Source organism: Eptatretus burgeri, chromosome 2, assembly GCF_056783735.1.
Source record: "Eptatretus burgeri isolate ZD-2024b chromosome 2, Ebu_testis_v1, whole genome shotgun sequence".
NCBI lineage: Eukaryota > Metazoa > Chordata > Myxini > Myxiniformes > Myxinidae > Eptatretus > Eptatretus burgeri.
The window spans coordinates 33,437,053-33,448,801 of NC_140962.1; the positions used below are offsets into that span (position 1 = coordinate 33,437,053).

Sequence of the window (11,749 nt, forward strand, 5' to 3'; positions counted from 1 at the left end):
AGCCCAATGGCACCTGCATAGCCCCACGGAGCTCGATTTTTGATTTTCGTCACAAGGTCACGAACTTAGAAAATTGCGAATTTTGACATAAAAATTATCTTCTCTGAGGGGTTTGTCGAATCTGGCTGGGGTTTCGGTATTTGGTTAGCCCAATGGCACCTGAATAGCCCCACAGAGCTCGATCTTTCATTTTCGGCCCAAGGTCAAGGCCACAAGGTCACGAACTTAGAAAATTGCGAATTTTGTTTTTAGGGGGAGGCCGATTTCAATTTGCATCTTCTCCGAGGGGGTTTGTCGAATCTGGCAAGGGTTTCGGTATTTGGTTAGCCCAATGGCACCTGCATAGCCCCACGGAGCTCGATTTTTTTTTTTTTCATTTTCGTCCCAAGGTCAAGGTCACAAGGTCACGAACTTAGAAAATTGCGAATCTTGACATAAAAATCCATCTTCTCTGAGGGGTTTTCGAATCTGGCAGGGGTTTTGGTGTTTGGTTAGCCCAATGGCACCTGCATAGCCCCACGGAGCTCGATTTTTCATTTTCGTCACGTCACGAACTTAGAAAATTGCAAATTTTGACATAAAAATCATACGACCGCCCAAACTTTGAGAGCGAGGATGACAATATTTTTTATGCATCATCTTGAGGTCATTCCCCACCAAAAGTCTTCAAACCATTTTGCTCTATCTCAAACACCTTGCCCGTGGCGCCCCCTTCAAGTTTGTTTTTACACTGATTTCATCAAAGTATGGATAATCCAAGGAGTGTCAAATGCCATATAGCCTATATGACGTTATATTGTTCCTGGAATGTTCCAGAGGAAATTTTGCACCAAAGGTCATAATCCTTGACCTTTGACCTTTAAAGTTCACAAAGGTCAAATTTTTAAAGTTGTGGGAATCGAACTGCGTTTTCGACCTTCTTCGACGAACTAACTCCAATAAGCTATAGCACGTATCCTGTTTCCTTATTTTAATGTCCACAACATTGTTTTGTGACCTTTAAAGTTATGCAAAGGTCAAATTTTGAAAGTTGTTGAACGAAACTGGGTTTTCGACATTTTGCAGCTAATAACCTGTCACTCGTACCACATCATGTTGTTCATTTTTATAACTTGGTCAAAAATTATCACATCGTCTCATCCTTGACTTCTGAAACAATCTACATCGTCAAATACCGCTCGTGAATCATTGTCGTCTTCAGACTTGTGTACTCTATCCTCGTTATTTTTCAAATCCAATGGTTTATCAAAATACTTTGATTCATCCCTCACAGTTGAAGCTTGTCTTCCATCTTTTGTGAGAAGAAACATTAATCTGGGGGTTAATTTAACAGGGGGTTGAGCAGAACTCAAGAATTTTAATTCATCATTAAATATCATTACCTTTTCTTGAACAAGATGAAATATTGCTCGTTGTTCAGTTGGAATGAGTCCTGCTTTGGTTTTTGATTCCGCTGAATATTCATTGTTTTGAAGAGCATTCACAATATAATCAGGGGGGTTGATTAATCTCTTCCAGTTGTTGAAATAATCCTTCATCATCATATTCTGATTCTCCTATATGCTCTAATTCTTCCTCCGTCATTTGACTGAAATCTTTTAACATTTGAAGTTTTTTAGGAGTACATTATATTTTGGGAACTGTGGAAACATCTACAATTTTTTCTTGGGAAGTTTTTAAAAGTGGTTAAAAAAATTTCTCTTGCTTTCTTTCAACTGCTTCTTCACCTGTTAGTTTCTGTCTGCATTTCTTCTTTATGTCTTCCTGTTGTTTTACAACTTTTGAAACCAACTCTTGATGTTCCATAAATCTTGCTCTTTCTTTCGCATCCATTTATTTATTGGAAAATTTCATTTAATGAATTGTAAAGATCAACAGGGAAATTTTCCTTTTCTTCATCATCCAAGTAGATATGTTCAAATAAATCCTTTTCTTTAAATATTTCATCAAATTCTTTATTAACACTAATTCGAGTTGTAATTTCTTCTTCACTAATACTTACTTGCATCTCTGCTTTTCATACGTCTGCGTTGAGTTTCTTCATCAACATCAAAACCGAATGATATAATCTTTACCCCACTCAGATGTTTAATAATTTGTCTCAATCCTTCTGGATTAGTTTCTAATATCTCAAGACCACCAGATTTTAGTTTCTTTAACTCACTCTTACAATGTGAACAAACCTCCTCAAATATTTGACCTTCATTCCTCAACTGAAATATAGTGATAATCTTCACCTTTTACTTCTCCAGGTCTTATTGCTCTTGTTGTTGATACAATGCGTATCACGGGGTGTTTTTTTTTTTAAGTAAATTTACAATATTCTCATTTGTACTATCCAATAACCTTGATTTATGAAAGTTTTTTTTTTTTTTCCAGAAGCAGATTTACCCACAAGATTTATAATAATAGTTGTCATTTATATATGTAATTGGTTATAAAACAAAAAATATATCCCTTAATATCTCATCTTGTTTCTCAACAATATATTTATATTTTTCAGTCGTGTGCTTCATGTAATCCCTAAATTCCTTTTTACTACATAATGTAGAACAATTATCTCTCCAAAAATTGTTTATATCTATTGAATTTAATTTGAATAAAATAAAAGTATGAGCATTGTTTCTGATGGAACGACGACGAAGTTGAAAGTATGATTGACTAAGATAAATACAAGCCGGTAGGCAACGAGGGATCCGCTAGGATCAAAGTGCTGGATACGATGCTTTTCATTCTGACCGATCCACAGACGAAGATTCATTGCCAAAACGTATTGGTTCACATACAATTGTTCCTCTGCCTGGCAAGATTTTGCCTATTTTCCCAACTGGCACTCCTCAGAGTGGAGATGGAGGAAAGTGTAAATGACAAAAAATGTTCTACCAACCATGTTCTATCACCATGCCAAACCACTTTTGTTTACGTCTAACCATTTCGCCTTGATGATATTAATTTATAAGGGTCTCGTTTCTTCACATTCAAAACTGTCGGACAAGTATTGAAAATAGTGAACGTAGGTCGAGAAAAAGTATTTTTTCGAATTTTGCGTATTTCAGCCCCGACACCCTTGGTGATCGAATCTGGAAAAATGCTGCAGTTCAATTTTGTAGTAGTTATTAAACTCTATCCATACACCGAATTTGAACGTTCCGAGGTCAAGGTCACTTAACATATTCCCTGGTTCACAACCTTTTGGCATTCGGAGGGCTGCCATTCGGAAACTATGAGAGATAGAGGAATGTTATGCTGTCGCGATAACTAGATGGGGATGCAAGGAATAGGCAGGAGTTGGTCTGGTCGCTCTACCTATCATAGAAGCCGCGCTACGTCAGTTACCGTTTGGGTTCCTAAAACGCGGTTTTTCAGCCGCTGCATAGCAACGGGTGGTTGCTTAGCAACGAATCTCAAACGCGCACACTCCCAGCACATGTGGCACCTCTGCGCCAAGTTTCATCGAAATCGGTTTGCTGGTTTGTGCTGTGGACCCTCGTGTTGCAGATACACGCACACGCACATGCACATGCACATGCACACGCACACGCACACGCACACATACACACACACAGACGGAAAACCCGACAATAACGGATATCTAGCGAATCCCAACAATTACAAGAAGAATGTCTCTCTCTTGTGTATTGGCTGTCCATTACTGTTTGGTTTCTCTCATTAACACAATCATCAAAGATAACGAGGTTCTTTTTTGATTTATCCAAATCTTGGGGAGAAGGTATATCATCCGTATTATCACTAAGAATACAAGTTATCGGTTTTGATTTCTTTTTATATCTCTGTGTATCACAAAATAGTTGTATTACATCTTCAATGTTATAATCATTTAGATTGTTTTGAAGTTTAAATAAACCGATTATATCTTCTTTTTGAAGACCAGCATTAAAACCTTGTGAGAGTAGTTGATACTCAGGTTGAAAACTCAACTTTGTAAAAATTATTAAATTATCATAATCTAAAAAGTTGGGAGTCAGGAGCATCTTCAAAAGTAAGCAGGTTTTTCCACATCCGCTTGAACCAACTATGAAACATCTTAATGAATTTGGAAGATTTTTATGATTGTTAAATTTTAACTTATTTTCTCAAATGGGTTAAAAATCATTCATTTATATATTTGGAAAACAGGTTATTTAAGTTATTATTGGCTTTTTTAGAAACTCGATATTTTAACCTAAGTTCGGGTTTAATTTCAAGATAATCCATTATTTTATTTATGCAATATCTTGTGTTGATATTTCCCTGAAAATGACAATCGGGAATAATATATAACAACAATCCTTTGAACATTTCTCTAATACGTTCAGTTTCTTCCCTTGTAAGGAAAGGTGTGTTATCACCCTCATACTTTACATTCATTTCTCTCATCAATCTTGTAAAAAGTAATTCATTTTTGGTGTAAATCTAAAAAAAAAAATTTCCTTTTTATGTTTTTTATTATCATTAATTAGAAGATAATCACAGAATATACATTGTTTATAGGCTTTTGACTCTGTGTTTAATCCCACGATCATATGCAGGACAATTCTCAAATTTGTCAAATGGAGAATCAAGGAATTCAAGAGCTCAAAATCTAGCATATTGTTGTGGTTACCAAATTCGCAAACCACCATTCAGGTCCCTTAGGTGAGGTATCTCGGTAAGTGCATGTGTAGTTAGGCCCAAACCCGTTGTCTAGTGGGAATACATGTCATTTATGCGAGCTGCGACTCTTCAGGATAGCCGTTTTTCTTTTACTATCTTTATTTTGGACCAACCGCCATGATCACAACCACAACATCAACCACCGACCACAACCACCGCTTCACCACAACCGCCACGACCTTCACGCACACCTCACAACCGTAGCATCGCCACCGTTCTTGCCCCGCTGTGGGTACCGGTGTTGGACTCATGCAGAACGCGCGTCGAACAGCGTGTACAAAATCACGGATTTTGTGCTTCAAAAACGGATCAAAAACGACACACGCCCACTTTTTGCCGTCCAATCGGTGAGCGAGGGGCGACTGGCCCGCCCCCAGGGCGATCGATATATGCAAATTTGTGGATCAAAAGCCTTCACGCCCACTTTTTCTCGGGCCAATGAGGAGCGAGGTGAAAGGTCAAAGGGAGGGGGTCAAAGGCGAAGTTACGGGGGATAAAAGGACGGTGTTCGTCAGTCAGAAGAGAGTCGCAAACGAGAACGAGAAGGAGTCGAGAACGAGAAGGAGTCGGAACGGAGGGGACGAGTGTGGAAGACTGGAGCCCGAAGCCGGCAGTGGCTGGAGAAGCTGAAGAGAGTCGGACGAGGGGGTGCTCGCGTCGGTGCCAGGAGCTGCACGCCCGAGGGAGGCCGGCAGCGCGACCTGGCCGAGGTGGAGACGCACACCAGGGATAATAAAGATCCTCTATACCCCGAGCATCAGCAACCCCTCCTGTTTCCCCCCGCGCTGAGATAGTGCGACCAAGGGGGCCCCGTTCCCACCCCCTGCCAGGCACTGTCCACGAGGCCCGCGGGTTGCGGGGCCATCGCCGCTCCGCGTCTCATCACCAGACGGGTAGGCCCGACCCGGTCTCGGCCTCAGGCCGCCTCATTCTTGAGGTATTTCTTTTCCTTGGTTTTGGGTATGTGTTGTCGGCGCCGTCTGTGAAGTAGAATTGTATAAGTGTTGCCGTGTGCTCGGTAGTCGGTATTAGCTCTGCACTGTGTTTTCACTTTTATGTTTGCTTTTTGTGTAAATGGAATTGTGTTTTCTTTTTTTGTGTGCATTTGGTGGAATTGTATTTGTGTGCTTCCCGTGTGCCGAGAATAAATGTGCTTTATTGTTGAACTGTTCTCCCGCTTCGCTTCGTCTTTTCCTCCATTGAATCCCCATCTTGCTTCACGTAAAGGGTTGGTAGTGGGCTGAATACGCCCGATAATTAATCGAACCGTCGAGGTCGACGATAACACCGCTCGGTTATTCTGATAGTACGGAACGGGTCGCTTAAGTGGCCCGTGTCCGAAGTCGACCTGCGGCGAGGTGCGATCGCCCGGTCTACCCTCCGCGTGGGTACTTAGGTAGTTCGAATTTGGCGAGCAACCCTATCCCACGCGGGGGCTGATTGGCTCGATCGCGGTGAGACCGAAAGGTCCACCCGTGACTGGTTCCCGGCGTTAGTCCGAGAGGGTCACGACTGGATTGTCCGTCCGGTGGGCGACGTGCCGCGATTCGAGTTACGTGGCGTTCGCACGCCGGCGGGCGCGAAAACCGCAACAATATTTATAAAGTAAAACTTTACTTAAACTAAAATTCATGTTCGGTATCATCTTCGGTACTTTCACAATCATCTATAAAACTACTTTCGTAACTATTGTTTGAACACAAACTCTCAGTATCATAACTGTGGTTTGAACACAAACTCTCGGTATCATAATCTTCAGTTGAATAATGACTCATATTTAATTAGTAGAAAACAACATTACCATCGATATCTAAAACTTTTTTTCATTAACAGATTCACTACTACATTTTTAAAAATGATCCTTGACTACTATTGAACGAAATGTCATTTCACCTGATATATTAACATCCTTTATTTCATCAGGATTTATATCTTTAGGGTTGTTGAAAAAAATACAAATTTCTCCTTGCATATTACAGATGGTCTTATCTTTTCTTTCTAAAGCTTCATCCATAAGGTTTTTATTTTTTGATACTTTTTCTTGTTTCATTGCTTTTTCTAGTTTTGAATATATTACCAGAAGGAGAGGACAAACTTTTGTTAGAGATACTTTTAATTGATGTTCTTCCAGATATACTAAAAGCCCTTCCACTGAAGGAAATTGAAGAACTCGTATTATTCACCATAATTGTTTTTATCCAATAGTTGTTATATTTATCTTTGTTCAATTTTACATCCTTGACATATTTCTCAGTATCTTTTACAAATGAAGATTGATTGAAACTTGTCTTTTGTGTCTTGATACATTGTATTTATTAAGTGAAAAAAGTTGGAGGATAAAATGGTTTTAAGCACAGATTCACCTATAAATTACACAAAGTTTTTATCAAGAACATTTTATTTTAAGCAAAGTTTTATTATTGTAATATGGTGAATACAACATACTGCGATGTTTGTAATCATGAATATAAATATTAAAAAAACCTTCAAACCAACAAACACACATTCAATCTTTTCAGACAAATATCTCCACTTGACCAGGAAATAAAACATTGTGATAGATGTGATAATGATATTCTTAAATGGTTTTTATAATAAACACCTTCAATCACACAAACACAAGAACAATGAAGAAAGGGAAGCTAAATTCTCCATTGAAAACACTGATGGGGCATATAAAAAAGATTGTTTTGTTTTCAACACCCTGGACCATCTTCAATCATGGAAGCTGTTGATATGGTTAAACAAAGTATTGAAACTATAATTAAAAACACACTAAGTGAAATGAAAACATGTTTTATATGGGAGTAGAATTGAAAATGGTAAGACAAGACGATGAAACTTCTCCCAAAATGAGGAGAAACCCTCGCTTTATCTCATCATTTCAAGATTTTGCAAGATGTGATGTTTACGATGATCTCCAGAGACAAGAACAAGATATTGATAACACTGTAGTTGGTAGTGGATTTACTATTACAAAAATATCTTTTTCGATATACACATCTTAAAATCAGATCCTCTTCAAGCTTCTTCTCATAATGATTTACCAAAAGAGATAAAACCTAAGAAAGTGGTTAATATTCAAAACAAAGATAATAAATGTTTTCTATGGTCTGTTCTTGCTCACTTCCATCCTCCACAATGGAATCCTGAAAGGGTTGAACATTATAAAAAAATACGAGAATACATTAAATGTTAAAGATTTAAAGTTTACAATCTCATTGAGAGATATTCCTAAATTTGAGAAAATGAATAATCTATGTGTTAATGTATATGGATTAACGGATACAAACAAAGTTCAGATATTAAAAATTTCAAACAAGTATAAAAATGATGAAACACACATTGACCTTCTCCACTTTACTTCAAAGGAAAAAAATCACATTATGCTTTCATCAAAAATTTCTCAAGATTAACCAAATCACAACTATATATGAGAAAATGTAAAATGTATCCTTGTAAGAGATGTCTCAACTCCTTTCACACAAAAGAACAATTAAATCAACATTCAAAATATTGTAGTAATCATAAATCAACCATAATCAATTTACCAAAAGCAGGTTCAAACATATCATTCAAATCTTTTAACAAATCTATAAAACATCTGTTTGTGATATATGCTGATTTTGAAAGTATCCTTGAAAAGATAGATACTGTTTCTCCAAATACAAATAAATCATACACAAATAAATATCAAAAACCTACTCCTTGTGGTTTCTGTTATTATATCAAATCAGCTGTTGGTGATTAATAAAACAAGTTAGAACTTCATAGAGGATAAGATGCCTCAGAGGAATTTGTAAGACTATTGGAAAAAGACTGTATAAGACTAAGAGAAATAATGGTGAAAACTTATAAACCAATGTCATTAACAAAGGGAGAGAAAAAGGAATTTAGAAAGAACAGTATCTGTCATATTTGTGAGGAGAAAATTGAGGGAGAGGCCAAGGTTAGGGATCACTGTCATCTTGCTGGTAAATATAGAGGTCCAGCTCATTCCCGTTGTAATTTTAATTACAAGCCTCCAAATTTTATTCCTGTCTTTCTTCATAACAACGCTCACTATGACAAACATCTATTTATAAATGAACTTTCAAAGACATCTGGAGATATTTCTGCCATTCCTAACATAGATCAAAAATACATCTCATTCACAAAAACAATTCATACATCCCCCAGAACCCATATCAGATTTCTTGACACATTCAAGTTTATGTCAAGTCCATTATCTAACTTAGTATGAAATATTAAAAACTTCGTGAATCTTAAATCACATTTCTCACATCAAGAAGAGATTGATCTCTTACCACAAAAGGGAATATATCTGTATGACTATATGGATTCATTTGAGAAGTTTAAAGAAACACAACTTCCTTCAAGGGAAAGTTTCTATGGAAAGTTAAATAAAACTCATATTTCTGAAAGAGATTATACACAAACTAAAAAGGTTTGGAAGAAGTTTATTATAAAGAATCTTGGAGAATATCATGATTTGTATCTTAAAACGGATGTATTGTTATTGGTTGATGTGTTTGAAACTTAGAACAGTCTGTCATAATAAAAATTCTTATGGATTGGACCCCGTTCACTATTACACAGCCCCGGGCTTGTCTTGGAGTTCTATGTTAAATATGACAAAACAAAATTTGGAATTAATCAGTGATATAGATGTGCTTTTAATGATAGAGGAGGAATATCTCAAGTATGTTCCAAGAGATATGCTAAAGCAAATAACAAATATCTTCCTGATTATAATAAATACGAGGACAACTCTTACCTGATTTATTATGATGCTAACAATTTGTATGGGTGGGCTATGTCTCAATCTTTACCAGATGTTAAACTTATATTAAATGGGTTAAAGAAAAACATTATGAAAAAGTTTTACTTGGCATTGTAATCTCCTCTCAAAAAGAATTGGATGAAGCTGAAGTTGGATATTATTTTGAGGTTGATTTAAAATACCCAGAAGAACTTCAAAACAAACATAAAGACCTACCTTATGCCCCTGATAAAGAAAGTCCAAGAAAAGAATGGTTAAGTGATTACCAACAGTCATTTAATATAAAAGGTAAATCTCCAGAAAAACTACTTGCAACATTAAATGATAAAGAAAGTTGTATTTTACATGAAAGGAACTTGAGACAATATTTATCTCCTGGGTTGAGAGTGAGAAAAATTCATGAAATTTTGAAATTTAAACAAAGTCATTGGTTAAAGAAATATATTGATTTTAACACAAAAGGAGAACAGAAGCAAAAACAGATTTTGAGAAGGACTTTGAAAATTAATGAATAATGCTGTATTTGGAAAGACTATGGAAAATGTTAGGAATCGACAAAACATAAGACTTTCTACATTTTGGAAACAGGCTTCAAAGTTAATGAATGGACCAAGTTTTGAACGAGCAGAGGTTTTTTCAGAGAACTTTTGTGCTATTCATTTGAAAAAAAGAGAGTATTGAAATGGATAAACCTATTTATATAGCAACATCAATTCTTGACTTGTCAAAGTCGTTAATGTATGACTATTACTATAATAATTTAAAATTCAAGTATAAGGATAATGTGTCATTGTTATATATGGATACAGATAGTTTTATATTAGAAATTAAGACAAGTGATGTATATGAGGATATGATCGATAATATTGATATGTATGATACGAGTAATTATAAGTCTGATAGTATGTTGTTTTCATTTAAGAATAAAAAGGTTATTGGTAAGTTTAAGGATGAGTTGGGTGGAAAGGTCATGAGTGAATTTGTGGGTTTGAGATCAAAGTCTTATACTTTTACGTATATTGATAATAATAACATTGAAAGATGTGATAAGAAGCTAAAGGGAATAAAGAAAAATATAATCAAGGAAACAATAAACTTTAAACATTATTACAACTGTTTAACCTTAAAGAAGGAAGAGTACAGAAAAATGAATACAATAAGAAGTTATAAATATCAATTATATACAGAAGAGATAAATAAGAAAGCATAAAAGATATATTTTAGAGAATGGAATCAAGAGTATCCCTTATGGTTATAAGCGGTGTTTCTCAACCGGGGTTCCCCGGAACCCTAGGGCTCCGTAAGAGGTCGCTTGGGGTTCCGCGAGAAACAGTAATAAATAGGCTAATGTATTTTTGAGTAGTTTTTGTTTGATTTAATATTCGTAATTGTACTCTACACGTACGGCATATTGTTGGAAACTCCTTGGTTATTATAATAGAGGCTTCAACCTCTTATATTATTTACAATTATAACAACCAAAGGGAATGTATTTAACGATGTCTATATGGCGCCAGTGTGAAACCACCCTAACTGGTTTGTGGACGTCCTGAACGCGGCGGATTCCTGTATCATTGAGTGACTGACTCAAGTACGGGACGCATGCACGGTGTCCATCTATCTTCTCTGTGCTTCCTAGCGCGAAGTCTCTCTCTCAAGGTTAGTTCTTCTGTTTACCTTTATTGCTTCAGCTTTGTTTGTTTAAGTTTTGCTCATCAAGTTACATGAGGTATGTTTTTTAATTGTCAAACAGACTCGGGGTTGACAAACACTTTCAAAAATGACGTTTTTTAATTGACCAAGCAGCACAACCCAATTGCAAAGCAAGCAGATTGGCCCAATTCAATCAGATTTTTTTAGTGGTTTGAAATATGTGTTCGAACAGTGAATCGCGGAAACGTGCAAGAAACGACCTCGTGACGTCATCAATGTAAACAAAACAAGAGTGATACGAGATACGACGCAGCTGCGACAGCGCATGTCTAATATTTTTTCTTATTTATATTTGAATCTGTTGTTGGTTGTTTTTCAATTGTAAATATTTGTCACATGGTTTGATTTAATGCCATGAATTAATTACGATAAGTGAAACAGCTGCTGTTGTAGATTTCCTTTTTCTTCTTTGTTCGGGAGTAAGGATTGTTTTTATTTACATCTGAGATTTGTTTTGAAATTACCGTCTTATACTGGCAACGCTGTGATTAATAAAAAGAGCTAGATATTAATAATGGTATATAATAATTTTTATGCAGGGGTTCTCTGAGACATGAAAACTATTTCAAGGGTTTCACAAGGGTAAAAAGGTTGAGAAAC

At 36.3% G+C, this 11,749-nt stretch overlaps 1 long non-coding RNA gene across 2 annotated transcripts in view; it reads left to right on the forward strand.

Annotated features, from left to right (window-relative positions):
• LOC147031771 (uncharacterized) overlaps nucleotides 1-11,749 on the forward strand; it is a 143,383-nt gene that overhangs the window by 40,014 nt on the left and 91,620 nt on the right. The window contains exon 1 of one of the 2 annotated variants that reach the window (XR_015054252.1): nucleotides 11,078-11,095. The exons of the other annotated variant lie outside the window; for it this stretch is intronic. This is a non-coding gene — a long non-coding RNA (uncharacterized LOC147031771). Of the gene's footprint in view, nucleotides 1-11,077; nucleotides 11,096-11,749 lie in introns of those variants that run through there. 2 annotated transcript variants of the gene reach the window in all.